Below are 12,780 nucleotides of genomic sequence, written 5' to 3'. Positions count from 1 at the left end.
AGAAAGGAAACATCATGATGGACCCAACAGAAATACAAAGAATTATTAGAGACTACTATGAAAATCTATATGCTAAGAAGCTGGAAAACTAGAAGAAATGGACAACTTCCTAGAAAAATACAACCTTCCAAGACTGACCAAGGAAGAAACACAAAATCTAAACAAACCAATTACCAGCAAAGAAATTGAAGTGGTAATAAAAAACTACCCAAGAACAAAACCCCTGGGCCAGATGGATTTACCTCAGAATTTTATCAGACATACAGAGAAGATATAATACCTATTCTCCTTAAAGTTTTCCAAAAAATAGAAGAGGAGGGAATACTCCCAAACTCATTCTATGAAGCCAACATCACCCTAATACCAAAACCAGGCAAAGACCCCACCAAAAAAGAAAATTACAGACCAATATCCCTAATGGACACAGATGCAAAAATACTCGACAAAATATTAGCAAACCGAATTCAAAACTACATCAAAAGGATCATACACCATGACCACGTGGGATTCATCCCAGGGATGCAAGGATGGTATCCGAAAATCCATCAACATGATCCACCACATAAACAAAAAGGACACAAACCACATGATCATTTCCATAGATGCTGAAAAAGCATTTGACCAAATTCAACATCCATTCATGATAAAAACTCTCAACAAAATGGGAATAGAGGGCACGTACCTCAACATAATAAAGGCCATATATTATAAACCCACAGCCAACATCATACTGAACAGTGAAAAGCTGAAAGCTTTTCCTCTGAGATCGGGAACTAGACAGGGATGCCCACTCTCCCCACTGTTATTCAACATAGTACTGGAGGTCCTGGCCACAGCAATTAGACAAAACAAAGAAATACAAGGAATTCAAATTGGTAAAGAAGAAGTTAAACTGTCACTATTTGCTGATGACATGATATTGTATATAAAAAATCTTAACGATTCCACTCCAAAACTACTAGAACTGATATCGGAATACAGCAAAGTTGCAGGACACAAAATTAACACACAGAAATCTGTGGCTTTCCTATACACAAACAATGAACCAATAGAAAGAGAAATCAGGAAAACAATTCCATTCACAAATGCATCAAAAAGAATAAAATACTTAGGAATAAACCTAACCAAGGAAGTGATAGACCTATACCCTGAAAACTATAAGACACTCTTAAGAGAAATTAAAGAGGACACTAACAAATGGAAACTCACCCCATGCTCTTGGCTAGGAAGAATTAATATCGTCAAAATGGCCATCTGCCCAAAGCAATATACAGATTTGATGCAATCCCTATCAAATTACCAAAAACATTCTTCAACAAACAAGAACAAATAGTTTAAAAATTCATATGGAAACACCAAAGACCCTGAATAGCCAAAGCAACCCTGAGAAGGAAAAATAAAGTTGTGGGGGGATCTCACTCCTCAACTTCAAGCTCTACTACAAAGCCACAGTAATCAAGACAGTTTTGGTACTGGCACAAGAACAGAGCCACAGACCAGTGGAACAGAATAGAGACCCCAGATATTAACCCAAACATATATGGTCAATTGATATATGATAAAGGAGCCATAGACATACAATGGGGAAATGACAGCCTCTTCAACAGATGGTGCTGTCAAAACTGGACAGCTACATGTAGGAGAATGAAACTGGATCACTGTCTAACCCCATACACAAAAGTAAATTTGAAATGGATCAAAGACCTGAATTTAAGTCATGAAACCATAAAACTCTTAGAAAAGCACATAGGCAAAAATCTCTTGGACATAAACATGAGTGACTTTTCATGAACATATCTCCCCAGGCAAGGGAAACAAAAGCAAATATGAACAAGTGGGACTATATCAAGCTGAAAAGCTTCTGTACAGCAAAGGACACCATCAATAAAACAAAAAGGTACCTTACAGTATGGGAGAATATATTCATAAATGACAGATCCGATAAAGGGTTGACATCCAAAATATATAAAGAGCTCACACACCTCAACAAACAAAAAACAAATAATCCAATTAAAAAATGGGCAGAGGAGCTGAACAGACAGTTCTCCAAAGAAGAAATTCAGATGGCCCACAGACACATGTAAGGATGCTCCACATCACTTGTCATCAGAGAAATGCAAATTAAAACCACAGTGAGATATCACCTCATACCAGTTAGAATGGCCACCATTCAAAAGACAAACAACAACAAATGTTGGCGAGGTTGTGGAGAAAGGGGAACCCTCCTACACTGCTGGTGGGAATGCAAATTAGTTCAACCATTGTGGAAAGCAGTATGGAGGTTCTTCAAAAAGCTCAAAATAGAAATACCATTTGACCCAGGAATTCCACTTCTAGGAATTTACCCTAAGAATGCAGTAGCCCAGTTTGAAAAAGACAAATGCACCCCAATGTTTATCACAGCATTATTTGCAATAGCCAAGAAATGGAAGCCACCTAAGTGTCCATCAATAGATGAATGGATAAAGAAGAGGTGGTACATATACACAATGGAATATCATTCAGCCATAAGAAGAAAACAAATTCTACCATTTGCAACAACATGGATGGAGCTAGAGGGTATTATGCTCAGTGAAGTAAGCCAGATGGAGAAAGACAAGTACCAAATGATTTCATTCATATGTGGAGTATAAGAACAAAGAAAAACTGAAGGAACAAAACAACAGCAGATTCACAGAACCCAAGAATGCCCTAACGGGTACCAAAGGGAAAGGGACTGGGCAGGAGGGGAGGGAAGGGAGGGATATGGGTGGGGAAAAAGAAAGGGGGCCTTACTATTAGCATGTATAATGTGGGGGGGGGGCACCGGGAGGGCTGTGCAACACAGAGAAGACAAGTAGTGAGTCTACAGCATCTCACTACGCTGATGGACAGTGACTGTAATGGGGTTTGTCGGGGGGACTTGGTGAAGGGGGGAGTCTAGTAACCATAACGTTCTTCATGTAATTGTAGATTAATGATAATAAAAAGGATAAAAAAAAGATTGCACACAGTGGGAGAAAACACTTGCATATCGTGTATCTGATAAGGGATTGGTATCCAGAATCTGTAGGGAATATATAGAGAACTCCTAAACTCAACAACAGTAAGACCAACAACACAATGAAAAAATGAGAGGGCTTGAACAGGCATTTCTCCAAAGAAGATGTACAGCATCTGCTCATACATACATCACCAATCATTACAGAGACGCAAATCAAAGTAGATCCCACCTCACAGCCAGGAGGATGGCTACTATCCAAAAAACAGAAAATGATGATTATTGACAGGGATGTGGGGAAGTGAGGGCCCTGCATGGCTGGTGGGAATGTAAAATGGTACAGCTGCTGAGGAGACAGCATGGAGGTTCCTGAGAAAATGAAACAGAATTGCCGTGCAATCCAGAAACCCCACGTCTGGGTACAAACCCTAAGGAGCTGAGAGCAGGACCTGGAAAACTTGTCTGCACCCACACCCACAGTGGCACTATTCGTGGTAGTGGAGACATGGAGCAGCTCAGTGTCCACGGAGGGACGGGTGGCTGAGCACAACAAGACCATCCACCCAGGCAGGGGGATGTCACTCATCCTTGAAGAGGAAGGAGTTGTGGCCCGTGGCCCACATGGTGGACCTGGAGGACATGATGCTCAGCAGACGAGCCTGTCACAGAGGCACCAGTCCATTGTAACCCACTGCTGGGAGGTCCCTAGGGGAGTCACATCACCCCCTAGGGGGTGAAAGCAGGCAGTGGGGGCAGGGGCTGGGGGAGGGGAGGAGTGAGTGTCTAATGGGGAGAGAGCTTCAGTTTTATGAGAAGAGTCCCAGGGATCGGTGCTGGGGATGGCTGCACAATGTGAGTGTGCTCAATTCCACCGACCTGGATGCTTAAAAATGGTGGAAATGACCAATTTCATGTTGTGTGTGTTACGGAAAGTACTGGAAAACCTGGACTGGATCACTAATGGAAGAACCAAGCGGCACTCGGAGGTCTAGGAGTGTTGAAGTTTATTTCACACCGGCGGGCTCAGAGGGGAGTCATCTCCCAAGGGCTGAGCCCTGGGCACAAGCAAGGGGAGCAATTTATATCATTTTGAAATGTGGCATTTCGGCAGGTGCAGGGCAGAAGAGGAGCCTGGAGGAGGGGAGGCGGGAACCAGGAAGGCGTGGCCAACCGGAGGAAAAGAGCAGTTTGCTGACCTTGACGGCTGTGTATTTTCCTTATCACTCCCCCTCCAATGCCCCCTTAAACACTTTGTTTTAGGGACATCATCTTTTTGGTTTATGATAGCGCTATAATGGCTTGTCCTTGAGCTAGGATTTTTCCTCATGACTTTTTCATTAAAGTCCTGAATACTTTGTGAAGAACACAAATGACTATGTTTTTATGCATTATAGGTTGAAATGAGTCCGTCAGACTGTTGATAAGCCTGTGCTTAACAAAAAATATTCAATTTTTTTCACTCTTGATTTATTTTTACGAGCTGAGCATTACACTCAGGCTGGCTTATTTGAGTGTGAGGACAGGTGCTAAGGGTGGAGGGCCAGTGAGGGCAGCTCCCTCGGGTGATGACCATGCACTTTATATTTTTTGTACAGTTAAACATTCTAGAGAGGTTCTTTGGAACGCAGGCTGAGACTTGAGTTCAGCGGGGAGAGACAGGTAAGCACAGCAAAACAACTTAACGATTACCCAGAAGACAATAGAAAGGGCAACTTTTTGAGGAACAGTTTAGTCAGAGGGCGCAGCAGCAGAGAGTTTAATGCCCAGGATGAGAGATTCCACTCCCGCCAGGGCCAGGATCCGCGGCGCGCAGGTGTCCGTTAGTCAGAGGGCAATCGTCGGATGCGGAGGCGGAGAGCATCTGGAGGTCTGGCTGGGCCTTCCGCTGATGTACTTCTTTGTCCGGATTATGGGCCCTTCTCACTCTGGAATGACGGACCCACGGAGTGATGCCTGTAACTTTGAGGGCAGTAGGAGTGCTTTGAGCAACAATGTGGGGCCCAGTCCACTGAGGTTTGAGGGGCTACCTTTTTCAATTTCTGACCCAAACTGAGTCCCCAGCCTGGAAGGAATGTACTGGGGTCCCTAAGGAGATCAGGGCTCTTTCTAGGGTGTATTGCTGCAGATTATTTAGGGTGGCTCCCAAGGCTTGGAGCTGTTCTCCTGCTCCCTTATCTCCTATCTGATGTAGGTTCCCTGGAGGCTTCCTAGACACGGGGAGGGCGTCCATGCACTAATTCAAAAGGGGAAAAGCCTTGAGTCCCGGGTGTGCAGCGAGCACGCAGGAGAGCCGGGGGCAGTAGGTCCGGCCACAGGAGGCCAGTTTCTTGGCAAAATTTAGCTAGGGTTCCTTTGAGGGTGCGGTTCATTTGCTCCACTTTCCCTGAACTTTGTGGCCTGCATGCAGTGTGCAGTTTCCAGGTAATGTTGAGAGATTTAGTTAAAATCTGTATTGTATCTGCTACAAAGGCAGGTTAGTATTGCCTTATTTTTTTATTTTGGTATCATTAATCTACAATTACAGAAAGAACATTGTGTTTACTAGGTTCCCCCCTTCACCAAGTCCCCCCAACATACCCATTCACAGTCACTGTCCATCTGTGTAGTAAGATGCTGTAAAATCACTACTCGTCTTCTCGGTGTTGCACAGCCCTCCCCGTGTCCCCCACCCCCACTATACATGCTAATCCTAATACCCCCTTTCTTTTTCCCGCCCTTATCCCTCCCTTCCCACCCATCATCCCCAGTCCCTTTCCCTTTGGTAACTATTAGTCCATTCTTAGGTTCTGTGATTCTGCTGCTGTTTTGTTCCTTCAGTTTTCCTTTGTTCTTATACTCCACATATGAGTGAAATCATTTGGTACTTGTCCTTTTCTGCTTGGCTTATTTCACTGAGCATAAAACCCTCGAGCTCCATCCATGTTGTCGCAAGTGGTAGGATCTGTTTTTTTCTTATTTCTTATGGATGCATAATATTCCATTGTGTATATGTACCACATCTTCTTTATCCATTCATAGTATTGCTTTTTGAGGAGGGTTCTAGTGCAGTTTTTCTTAGGTGGGTGAGCTGATGGTATTTGCTGATTAGATGCCTTCTGGTTGCAGTTGGGACAAAGATGTGTCTGTCAAGCAGCAACTATCATTCATTTTTTTTCCAGTTAGGCTGGCTCCCTCAGCCATCGCCCAATCCTTGGGTGGAGGGGCCTCCACTGGAGGCATTAGGGCCATAGTGAGGGAAGGAGCTTTATCTGTTTTTATTGGCCACTGTTTTAGCTGCCTTATCTGTCTGCTGGTTCCCCTGTGTTATAGGGTTGTTTTCTTTTTGGTATTCTTTGCAATGCAAAATTGCTACTTTTTCTGGGAGCTGGACAGCCTTGAGGAGTTTTAGTATGTGCCAGCTGAGAGTTGGAGAGGAATTGACGTCCCTGTGTGTTTAAGAGGGACACAATGGTATGGGGAACCTTGATATTTAATTTTTGTCCCAGGGTAAGTTTATCTGCTTTTTTAATGAATAGAACTGTGGCTGCCAGTGTCCTGAGGCAGGGTGGCGAGCCTGCCTCAATTGGGTTTAGGTTTTTTTTCTGACAGGTATACCACTGGCTGCTGCCAGGGCCTAACAGTTAATGTGAGAACTTCGAGGGCTACTTTTTTCATGTATGAAGAGACTGAATGGTTTATTTGTAACTGGCAGGCCTAGGGCTGGTGCCTGTTCTAAAGCAGCCTTTATTTCCAGGAAGGTGGCTCTGGTCTCTTCTGTCTAGACAGGGGTTCTTGGTATGGCCCCCCCAGGAGGCTGTAGAGGGTTTTTGCCATTGCTGAGAATCAGGGAATCCAGATTTTGCAGAACCTGGCAGCCCCCAGGAACTTCTGTATGCCTTTTTCATCTGGAGCTGGGCTAAGGAGATAATGACCTTTTTTCCCCTCGGCCCTCATGCCCTTTCTCCCTGGGTGAGGAGGAAGCCCATGTACTGGACTTACTGCTGGCAGATTTGTGCCCTTTTTTATCCTGAGTCTGCTAAGAGTTGCAGGAGGGCTTTTGTGCCTCTTGCACAATTTTCCTGGCTGTCGCTGGGAAGAAGGTCATCTACATACTGCAGGAGGGCGCAGTGTGTGGCTACCCTTGGAAAGCTGGTAAGGTCTGCAGCCTATGCCTTTCCAAACAGAGTCAGTGAGTTCTTAAATCCTTCTGGAAGTCATGTCCATGTTAACTGCACCTGCTGCCCTGTATCCGGTACAATCCATTCGAAGGCAAACAAGAGCTGGCTTAGGAGGGGGCCAGCCACAGGCAGAAAAAGGCATCTTTTAAGTTGAGACAAATGAACCATTTGGCAGACCCCAGGATCTGGCTGAGGAGGGTGTACAGATTTGGGACCACCGGGTGTAAAGAAACAGTCACTTCATTGATGGCTGGCAGGTCTTGAACAGGCCGGTGCCCTCCTCCTGGCCTCCTGACTGGTGGAAGCGGGGTGTTCCAGGGCGACTGACACTCGGTTACAATGCCTGCCTCTCTGAGTCTGGTCAGGTGTTCCTGGATGCCTCCCTCGCCTCTTGTGAGAGGGGCACTGCCGCTGTCTCTGTGGCTGGGCCCCAGGGTCAATTCTACAATGACAGGGGCTCAGTTATGGGCCAGTCCAGGTGGGTTGTCTTCATCCCACACTGAGGGGAAGCAACTCTGAATTCAGGTGGGCTACATGAGGGGCCTGGGCACAGAACAGCCTCTGCTCCTCTTCCCTGGGTGTGGTTATTGCCAGTATGAGGGATCCTGGCTCTTCTTGGCATGGGTTTAGTTTGAGGTTGGTGCGTCCATTTGGTTCAAAAGTCATTTGGTCTCTGAGCTTTGAGAGTATGTCTTGGCTGAGGAGGGGAACGGGGCACTTGGGCAGGTAGAGACACTTATGTCGGGCCCTGTGGCCTCCAAGCTCACACTGGCAAGCTTGGCAAAAGTGCTGTCATACTGCCTGTGTCCCAGTGGCTCCAAGGACAGTTGCAGGGAGTTTTTTTTTACTGAAGGGAGTTACAGGGAGGGTGACCACAGAGTGTTCTGCTCCTGCGTGTCCCCCCCACTTTCATTCTGACTGTGGGCTCCCGGGGGCCGAGTGTGAGAGAGCCCTGTCCCTGTCACTCTGGGTCTGTCCCTGCCAGGCCGGTGAGCCCTTCCCCGCGGGGCTCCTTCCAGCAGCGACCGGGCTTCGGGGCTTTGCCTCCGTTGGGGCATCTGTTCTTCTGATGCCCCTTCTCCTCACAGTGAGCACCCTGGTCCCTGGCTGGAAGCATCCTAGGCTTCCCCCTCTTGGCGGCAGCTTTTCTCTGCCTTTGGTCATCTCTCTTCCTTTCAGGGCAGCTGCCAGGAAGCTGGCCTTTCTCTTCATTTTTCTTTCAGCCTCTCTGTCGGCCTGAACTTCTCTGTTGAAATATACTTTGTTGGCAATTTTAATCAGTTGAGTGATATTTATCCCAGCAAAGCCTTCAAGCTTTTGGAGTTTTCTTCTGATGTCTGGGGCAACTTGAGCTACAAATGAGGTGCTGACCATTTGTGGGCTCCCTGGGGACTCAGGATTGAGGGGGTGTAGATGTGATAAGCTTCTCACAGTCTCTCATAATAGTCCCCGGGAGACTCTCCTAGTTGTTGAGTGACTGAAAATACTTTGGTCATGTTCATAAGCTTTTGGACCCAGCTTTGATCCCCTGGAGGAGGGCATCCTGATACCGGCAGATCTGGTGCTGTCCCTCAGGGGTGGTGAAGTCCCACCCGGGCACTCCTGGGGGACAGTGAGTTCAGCCCATGCACCCCAGTCAAGGACCCTGGCTGCCTCCTCTTTTCCATTGTGAACAGGGTGTGGAGAAGCTGTTGGCAGTCTTTTTAGGTCGGCCGATGGGTTTGGAAGAGGGATTTCATGAGATCAACCAGGGCTTCTGGCCTTTCCTACGGCATGTTGTGCTTTTAATTGAGGAGGGTAGTCATGGAGAAGGGCTGATAGTAAAACATGGACCAGCCGGGCTGTATGGTCCCGTCTTTATTACACCTTTCAGGCTCCTGCATCTCTTGCACTGGCATCTGAAGGGTGCCTGCTCCCGTCAGAGGGTGCAGTCTGGCTGCTGGTCTCAGGGAGAGTGGGTCCACTGGTTCTGGAGTTGGCGGGGAGGCTGACGGTGGCAGGGTGTCTGGGACCGGGTGCTGGGTGCTGCTAATCTTGGGGGCACATAAGGTGGGGACAATATTGGCTCTTCCTCTGGGTCACCAGCAAGAATTTGTGGAGGCTCAGGCTTCTGTTGGTTCTTTGTAGGCTGCTTTGTTGAGGTGACTAAGACCCTACCCTGTCCCTGCCTGTTGCAAGCGAATCGCACCCAAGGGGGAAGGGTCTGGGCAGCTCCTGACCGGGAGTTAATGTACGGGAACTGGTCAGGGTGAGCTGGATCTCTAGGAATGACCTGCCAGACCTGGCAGCCTGTTGGGACATCTAGGGCTCCTCCTGGAGGCCACCCTGCACTAAAGGTGGGCAATACAGATTCACACGGGGTTTTCAACCTGCCAGGAGTTAATTTTACTCTGTTGTTTTCTGAAAATCCCTTCCTGAAATTCTTGATCATAGTGTCAAGGACTATGGGTTTGCTGTGTCCTGACCCCATGACGTGTCTGTGGATGGTGCCATGACAACAGACAAGGTAGGGGTGCCTCCTCTGGAGAGGAGACCAGTCAGATGCCTGTCCATTCATGCTCCTTGTGGAGACTTTGGTCAGCCTTGACTAAGGTTCACCTGTACGAGTCCTGGGCCAGGTGAGCTGAAACTGAGTCACCGTTATGTCATGGTGGCCTACCGCAAATGTGGATGAGGGCCCACGCAGATTCTGTGGCACAGGCTGTGGAATCACAGATTCAGTGCAGACTGAATGGCTTCAGCCACCCTGCACACACACACACACACACACACACACACACACACACACACACGGAGATCAGAGTTTAAACATTCCCCCTGATGGAATGTCTGCCTGTGAGGCTTCTAAGAAGTCTCCAGGAGGTAATCAGGCTCCCCTTCCACCCCAACGGGTGGGACTGGTTGGGTCGGGGACTTTGACACCTTACCGGATATAATGTTGGAACCAGGTTCTCACCTGCCAAGCCTCCTTGGGTCCAGCGGCAGCAGCAGAGTGGGGTGGTCCCAGAGTGACCGGGCGGGAGACTGCCGAAAGGTCAGGCGGGGCGCGCCTTCTCCGTTCCGATCTCCTGTTCCATCACCACCCTGCTGTTGCCCCAAACAGGTGGTAAGAAAGGGCCAGCGTGGTTGGGTTTCCCAGTCTGGAAACCAAATGTTATGGAAAATACTGGAAAACCTGGGCTGAGTGATCACTGATGGAAGAACCAAGCGGCACTCAGAGGTTTTTGAGTTTTGAGGTTTACTTCACACTGGCGGGCCCAGAGGGGAGTCATCTCCCAAGACCTGAGCCCTGAGCACAACGAAGGGGAGCAATTTATATTATTTTGAAATGTGGCATTTTGGCATGTGCAGGGCAGAAGAGGAGCCGGGAGGAGGGGAGGAGGGAGCCGGGAGGAAGGGAGGAGGGGGCCGGGAGGAGGGGAGGAGGGGGCCGGGAGGGCTTTGTCAACTGGAGGAAAAAAGCGGTTTGCTGACCTTGATGGCAGTGCATTTTCCTTGTCACGTGTATTATACCACAGTAAAAGTACTGCGGGGTGGGGAGCCAGGCCCCTTCTTTGATCAGGCTGCTTGCATGGAGGAGTGCACACGCTAATGGTCTGAGTCCTTTTGCCACTTTAATCAGGTTCAAGCCACTAGTAGCCTCCAATAATTTGGAAGTGAGAAGGGCATTTTTCCTGCCAGCAGGACCTGGGAGCTGAGCTGCACTGAGACTTTGCTGGTCTCTGGGCTTGGCAGCGTGGCCCTGTCCCCTGCCACTGGCCTGTGGGTCTCTCCCTGCCTTAGGGCCCAGCCCAACCTTGGGCAGCAGTCCAGGGCCACAACCCCTGGCTTCCTGTGCAGGAGGCCCCTTGTAGCCCCCTGTCCTGGCCCCAACCTCAGAAGTGGCCTGAGTCTGGGGGGGCTTCCTTCAGGCTCCTCTCTGCCCAGCCCTCCCAGCAAACCATGAGTCAAGGAGCAGGAAGGGGTGTGGTCCCTGGCTCCCCAAATGCCCCAGGAATGCCAGGCCACATGCAGCCAGGAAGTGCCCACAGGAAGTTCCACCAGCATCTTCTCTCCCCAGCCACCGCTACTCCTCCGCCTGCCACTCTCAGGAGCAGCCATGGCCTGGGTTCACTTCTCTCCCAGGAAAGGCATGTGACTTCTTGGCATCTACTTTAGCCTTACTTCCTTAGCTCTTTGCGGAGGTTTCAAAAACACAAACAAATAAGTGCGATGTGCTGATGAATCCAGTGAGCTCAGGCTGGAGTTGAACTGATCACCCACACCCCATGCGGGGGCAGAGCAGCCCAGAAGGCCAGTGTCCTGGTGCGAGGGGAGACAGGACAGGGACTCAGGCCAGGACTTCCTCTGCTGGGAGCTGTGATGTCACAGCTGGTGCCAGAACACGTTTGGTAAGAATACTGCTCTGCTTGATTCTTTCACGTTATTTTGTTTTAATGATTTATCAGTACAATAAAATAAATTTATCTGCAGTTGAGAGTCCCTTTTTCTTTCTAAGGATAATCATTCATTCTAAATTTTCCACATTTCACATTGTCTCACCTTGAATTCCAATATTTTCATGCTAAATCTCTGATACACCTGGACAGGTTTCTTTGTTTATTTTATTCACGTAAGCTCAGAAGCAGAATTTTAATTAACAAATCCATGTAGAGCACTAGTAGCAACCTTGAATTCCTTTATAGGAACATAATGAAACAAAGATGGGAAGAGCTGAGTGGGTAGCTGCCCCAGGTTCCCCTCTCCTGGGGGGTCTAACCACTCACATGCTCATGGTAACACTGGAATGCACGACACCCTTTTCCTCACAGAAGAATGAAAGTTGTGTGGCACTGCTTCTGGGTGTGGTCATACTCGTCTGTGAGGTGGTGATGTATCAGAGGCAGTCCATCTTGGGCGGTGCCCATCCCTACTGGACAAAGGGGCCTGCAGGGCCACAGGCCATGCCCTTCCACATACTCTCCCCTTCTAGACCCTGTTCCAGATGCCCAAAGCCATTAACCAGCCAGAGTCTATTACTGGAGGCAATGGTGGCTGACCCCCCCCATCCAGCACTGAGGCTGGATGGCACAGTGGCTGGGCACATTCACACGAGCAGGATGTGCCTGGGGGTCAGGCATTGGAGAAGCGTAGGGGTGGCCATGCTGAACAGAACCATGAGAGGAAGCATGCAGATGGGGCACGGCTCCTGGATGTCAGTGTGGATGCCACCTCACAGGCCAAGCGCATGGGGACTAAGGGTATGGCATCTGACCAGTGGGAGGTGAGAACACAGAGGAGGGCAAGGCCCTGCTCAAGAAACCCAGGCCTCAATTTGGTAATGGACTCTTTGTGGACACTCAGACCTCCCCACTTCTTTGGGTCTTCATTTCCCTAAGAGGACTCCCATGTACATATGAAATTTTCTTAAATAAAAGTTGTGGAGAGAGGCTTAAAGATGGCAGCATGAGAAGTGAGACAGAAACCTCCTCCCAAAACCACATATAATACAAAAATACAGAAAATACAACAAAGCCTAAAAAAGCAACTGGAAAGAAGACTGCAACATACTGCCTATATCTGGGGAAAAGAGAAGACCTCACAGAAAAGGGTAAAGCAGTAAAGCCACGATCTGGCGTGTTCTAGAGGAAGAGAGTGGAGAGG

The sequence above is a fragment of the Manis javanica genome, chromosome 5, assembly GCF_040802235.1.
Source record: "Manis javanica isolate MJ-LG chromosome 5, MJ_LKY, whole genome shotgun sequence".
Classification (NCBI taxonomy): domain Eukaryota; kingdom Metazoa; phylum Chordata; class Mammalia; order Pholidota; family Manidae; genus Manis; species Manis javanica.
The sequence above is the reverse complement of the archived record's forward strand: the minus strand, read 5'-3'. Positions refer to the sequence as shown.